Genomic DNA, 6,000 nt, shown 5'->3' with positions numbered 1-6,000 from the left:
AAATTAGTCATTACAGGTGCACATGAGTTTATGTGCCATATAGCTTTGCTACTGAAAGCTCCTTGTGCACGAAAAATGAAATATGTTCAGTCCCACGATGAAAGCAAATAGGGACGCGAAGGAAGAAAGATAAAAGCGAAGAGAATACGACTTTTTTTTATTGTTATAACTGTGAAGCACCCATGTTTATATGGCTACTCAAGAAAAATAAAAGCTTGGATTTTTTTTATCCGCTGCATCAAAAAGGCACTGAACAAGGAAAGCAAAGGAATGACAGACCCAAAGCAAAAAACAGAGGCACATTATTAAGCACAGACAGCCTATTTGTCCATATCAATGTCTCTTTTCTCTAAATTAAAGCCATGGCTTTTTACTAAAATCAGTAAAGATATATATACAGGGTGTCCCAGAAAACATGTCATTTTATAATAAAAAAAAACTACGCCACCTAGAATCATGTGGTCAACGGCATTTGTTCGTACTAGATTTTTGCCAACTCCTGATGTGAATGTCATGTATCGTAAGTTTAATTATGTAAATATTTGCCATCTGAACTCCGAAATTTGCCAAGTAAATGTCACTTTTTTACCCCACCAATATGAAGAGCGTGCCGAATTCACTCAAGTTCATGATAATTGAAAGTAATATCCATGAGTTATCCCATTGGAAAAAAAATAGCCGAATATCATGCTTTTCGTATCACCGAACCATAACGCGCGACGACTCTGGGTTTCCAACCTCCTTTCGTCGGACCGACAAGGATTGCGCTGAAAAATTTGTTGCGCGTCCATAGAGCATGATGTTCGGCTATTTTTTCTGGTGGGGTAGCCCCTGAATATCCCTGTCAATTATTAATTTGAGTAAATTAGACACGCTCTTCACATTGGTGGGGTAAAAAAGTGACCTTTACTTGGCAAATTTCTGACTTCAGTTCGCAAAAACTTACATAATGAAACTTACGCTAGACGACATTCCCGTAAGGAGGTGGCAAAAACCTAGTAAGAACAAATGCCGTTACCGTTACCAAAAGAAAAGTTCTTCGGTAACACCCCATGTTTACGAATTATTTAGCCAGAGCACCTTTGTGAAACAGCCGTTATATGTGTGTGTGTGTGTGTGTGTAAAACTGCATAAACGCACCAGACTAGAGTCACGAAGACATGGATACTCTGCCAAAACTTCAGCAGTCGTTGCCCTTTGTATCAGTTGATTTCTGTCCTCCGCTGTGAGGGCGAGGTACTCTTTAAGCAGATAATAATTTGGCAGTCGCTTCTTGTATTCTGCTTCAAGGCGGTCTTTATGTGCATTAATGCTCTCCTGATCCTCACCAGATACTGCCGACGAGACAGCCTAGGAAAGATACAATACTTTTTCGCTATACATACTTGTCCCCTTCAATTGCTGCATTTATACCCATATAACACAACATAGCTAAGAACTCACTGGTGCTCTATTTGCTCTTTCAAGAACATTTCGTGGCTGTGCTGACTGTGGCAATCTCTTCCCACCATTTGTGTTCCCAAACTTTTCTTTGTGCTTCCGCACCTCCTCATTTGAAGTTAACTGCCGGCGGTCTTTTTTCATTTTGTTTTTGAGACACATCAACAGGAAGTCCTAAAAAGATTTTTTCATTTAATTTATTTTTTTTAAATCAATCTTGGGCAACAACTGCAAGATACATCAGACATCCCATGCATGCTGTCAAACTTACAGAGCCGTTCGCATTGTCCTTTAAAAATGGGTACTGGCACACCAATGCCGTGATGACATCCTTGTACTGCGACCTTGTTGGATACCTATTTTGTAAAAATGCAAGTTGTCACAGCTACTGTCATAGAGGCTGAAAACTAACACTGAACTTTTTTTTTGTTCAGTCAGAAAATGCTGAACTGTTTTACTTATACGTTAGCCCAGCAGATATATTCAGTGAAAAGCATACACCATGGTACTAAATGGGTGTCCTCCTGATGTGCAAGTGCAGACGAAGAAACAAGGACACAAATACCAGCCGTGGACATGCATTATAATTTGCACTTGTACAGAGCTTGGAATTTCCAATCAACTTCCCATTGCCATGACCTCGCTCCGGTATGCGCAGGACTGGTGGCGAACATGCAATCAAAACCGAAACAGACCCATGTTCTTTAAGGTTGGATGTTGAAACGCTGTCATTTAATAAAAAGTCAAGCCTTCATACCCTGGACTTCACAAATTATCGCAGCAATTTATTGCAAACGTGTGCAATAATCTTAAAGAGATTAGTGACCAAACAAACACGTTGAAAGGTCATCTAGAAGATTGCTCCATATTTTTATTTTCGGTTGAGTCTGTTTCCGCACGAGTTGACAACAAGCAACAGCATGTCAACATCCTGCCAGCCCTCGAAAGAGTATGGGCCAAACCAGGTATCGATTGTGATATTCGCCACCAGTTGGGCACTTATTGGAGCAAGCTCGCGGTTACAGGAGATTGGTTGGAAGTTGTGAGCACTGTATATCATGAACGTAAAACGTCTATCGCAATTTTGACCGTAGTCGTTTTTGTTGTTGTGGAACACAGAACATAGTTTGGACATTCAGCAGTGGGTTTATACTGATACATCACCAACGAATGCACACTGTTTAACCAATTATGAACTTGGGAGCTGCTGGGTGTCAATGATACAACCTGTTCATGCTCTAAAGCACTTATTGATATGCAGGCTGTCGAAATTCTCAAACATGAACGTAAGCCTATTTCTGAACTACATGACCCACGAGCATCTGCACATGTTTGGAAAATGAGTACAACAAAGATAACATTGCTCACATTGTACGATCTGTAATGTCATCTGCCAGTGCCTTAATGAGCTCACACCGACATTTCGATGTGTGTGGAGAGAGGAAGAGAGGGCTTTTTTCGTCAAGTAGCTTCTGCGTTGCAGGAGGGAAGCAAGGCAAAGTGTAGACGGCTGGCCACTGTTTCTGTGGGGTCCTGTCTTTTGTGGCAGCAACTTGCTTGTCGCTCTGTTGGTTGACTTCTGAGGTGTGTGCATCCTGTGCAGCATACACCATCCCTTCGGCATCTTCAAGGTAGTAGGTACCAATAGGAATAGGCCTAAAAGAGCATGCAAGGAACCGAAATGATCTTGTAAACTGCAAAACAGTACTATTAATTAGCGCACCGATAACTATGCACTAAAACCCCAAGATATGCATGTAACTATATGCATTGAAAATCTTTTAAATATGAAGTAAAAATCCTCAATATATGTGATGTGAAAGGAAGCGCCTCGGGACAGAGAGGTGCCAATATTTTAAACAAAGATTCTCCTTCCACTGTTCGCCGTCCTCATCACTGGCTCATCACTGATACTTAATGGGTTAGGGACGTGTTAAAGGGACTATGAAATTTCCCGAACCCCCATACTTTTTTTCGATGGAAACTGTTCTTCCCGCAGGGAAACTAATATGCCACAAATTTTTCCGGACCAAATCGCTCCACTCTGCGAGGAGTGCGCGCTGGAAATGTCTCTTCCGCGTTTCTCCTCTCTCGCGCATATTTCCCTGCCGATGGTGTAACTGTACGGACCGCACTTCGGTTCCCCGTTACCTCACCGGTGTTGCACAATGGCAAGTAATGCCGCGAGCTGGCGCTGTGGCTGCCGCCACTGCCGAAATCTGCCGATCGCGCGAAAGCTGCTGTCATGGAGATGAACACATACGCGGGATCCTACGGCGCATGCTCCTGGCGGGATTCCTCGGCTCGGCCAGCTCGGCAACACGTCACGATGACGTGTTGCTGAGCCGGCCGTGGTCGCGTCAAGTTACCCGTTGTGTCTCCGCTCAGCAGCTCCCCACGGCGCGGCGCCAGCTGTCCTCCCTTCGCCGCTCCGTTTAAATTCGCTCCCGAGAAATCCGCTCGCGCGACGAAAGTAAAATTTCGGTTCTAGACTCAGAAAAATGTCTTCTTTCGAACGAAACGAAGAAAAAAATCGTTTCATAGTCCCCTTAAAGGGTTCACTGGTATTGTGTGTTAACGGCCCGGAGGGCAGGAAAAGTTCATTCAGTCTCCTATGACCGAGCTGAATGGACTGCGCCCATGAGCTATTTTGTTATAGTGCGGTAGGGGAATACGTGAATGAAGGCGTCCTTACACTGGAGCCAGTTACAAAAATAAGTTAACAACAAAGGCTATGAACAATGGGACGAAACGGGACAACAGGTGGACAAGGGTCAGCACGAGGAAATTTCCTTGTCCAGCCATCCACCCTTGTCCACTTGTCCTCCCGTTGTTTGTACAGTTTTTCTTTTTAAATATTTATTCTTTTTACTTTGGCCCTAACTCCAGGCAAAAGTAGGTGGTGGGCTACAACCATAGACATTCATATTAAACTTTCATTGTGAACTGCTTATAATGATGCCTTCATTCACGTAATCTCCATGCGCTTTCTCACATTGACTTTTACTACCCTCCGGGTTGTTAACCCACAATACCCACGAAACCTTAATACGTTATCCCCAACCCTTCAAATACCATGCCAATGATGGGGACCGTGCCAAGAAGAACAGTCGCTGTTCAGGGCATTGGCGGCTCTTGCCCCTTATCAATAATGACAAACACGACTAGGAACATGAAGAAGACAACACACAGAGCGTCTCACACACAGCTTCCCTTCACATCTCCTTATTGGTTCCCTGGATTTTATCCAATATATGCAACGTTCCTCATTGTTCTCGGTATGAAAGGAATACACCAAATGCATTTTTTAAGGTAAGTATATTATTAGGAATAACACGGTAAAATAATGCCACCTTCATTCTGAAGCACACAACTACTTGCGTCACAGATATGAAATCGTGGAGCTGAAGGCTTTGCTCTCGCAATTGACAAAACAGCGTAAACGCAGGCTGCAGACTTGCAAATTATGCCACAACATGCAAAACATGCATTTATATGCACCACAGAAACCTTCTGATGGGTCCCAAGCCAAGACCAAAAGTGTTTTTGGTCTTGCAGACCATAATGAATGCAGAAAATATGCAGACCATAATAAACAGAGTCATAATGACTTACACAACTGCAGTCGACGGAGCAGTTAATGCCACAGTTGACATCCCAGTTGGTAACTCCATTTCTGCATCTGTCATCTCAGTTTCACACCTGCAACCCATACACAGGGAAGGACTTAATACTTCCCTGGCTTACAAAATTTTCTACAAAAATTTGTGTACATCACCCATTACTAGTTCTAATCATCTCATAGCTGCAACGCTTAATTGTAATGAAACATATTATTTCAAGCATGTCACAATAGAATAGAAAGAAATATCTTATGCTGGAAAGAAATGTCTAAAGCTGCACTGCTGTGGCTGCCGCTAAAATCAAAGCTATGGGAATGCAGCCTAACAAATCTGGCCTGTTCTACGTTAAGTCTTGTGACATATAATATTATATAGACAATGTTATATACCTGCATGATATTATTCAAGAAACTTTAATTGTATGAAAGGGATACACTGAATTAACTGAGGCTGTACAGCGTGTACATGAATACGTACATCACAACTCATAAGACGAGTAGGATGGAAAGAGAAAGGCAAACAAAGATGTACTAAAACTTGAACGTAAAAAAAGAGAGTGTGGACAATTTTACTCCACAGTTGACAATATCGATTACAGTGACATTTACTTACTCAGGAAAGCATGACATTGAGCTAGAAGTGCACGAGTGCTTGCTGGCAATGCTGCTTTCATTGTCACGTCCATAGATGTAACAGCACCACAATAACAAAAAAATAGTTTGCAAGTGTTGCCAATGATCACAAAAAGTAAAAAGGAAAAGAAAATCATGCTGTCAATTTATGTATGCCTAGCAGTGAATAAAGATTTCACCTGTTTTTACTTGATGCTAACAATGCTTCAAAGGATAAGTATAGGAAATATAAAAAAATCTGCTTACCTTGATTGCTTCGTTTGTTCAAGGAGGTTGAGAAAGTCCACTTGCAACTTTATGGTGGG

This window comes from Ornithodoros turicata, unplaced genomic scaffold (assembly GCF_037126465.1).
Source record: "Ornithodoros turicata isolate Travis unplaced genomic scaffold, ASM3712646v1 Chromosome16, whole genome shotgun sequence".
NCBI classification, from domain to species: domain Eukaryota; kingdom Metazoa; phylum Arthropoda; class Arachnida; order Ixodida; family Argasidae; genus Ornithodoros; species Ornithodoros turicata.
This window is presented reverse-complemented; position numbering follows the sequence as displayed.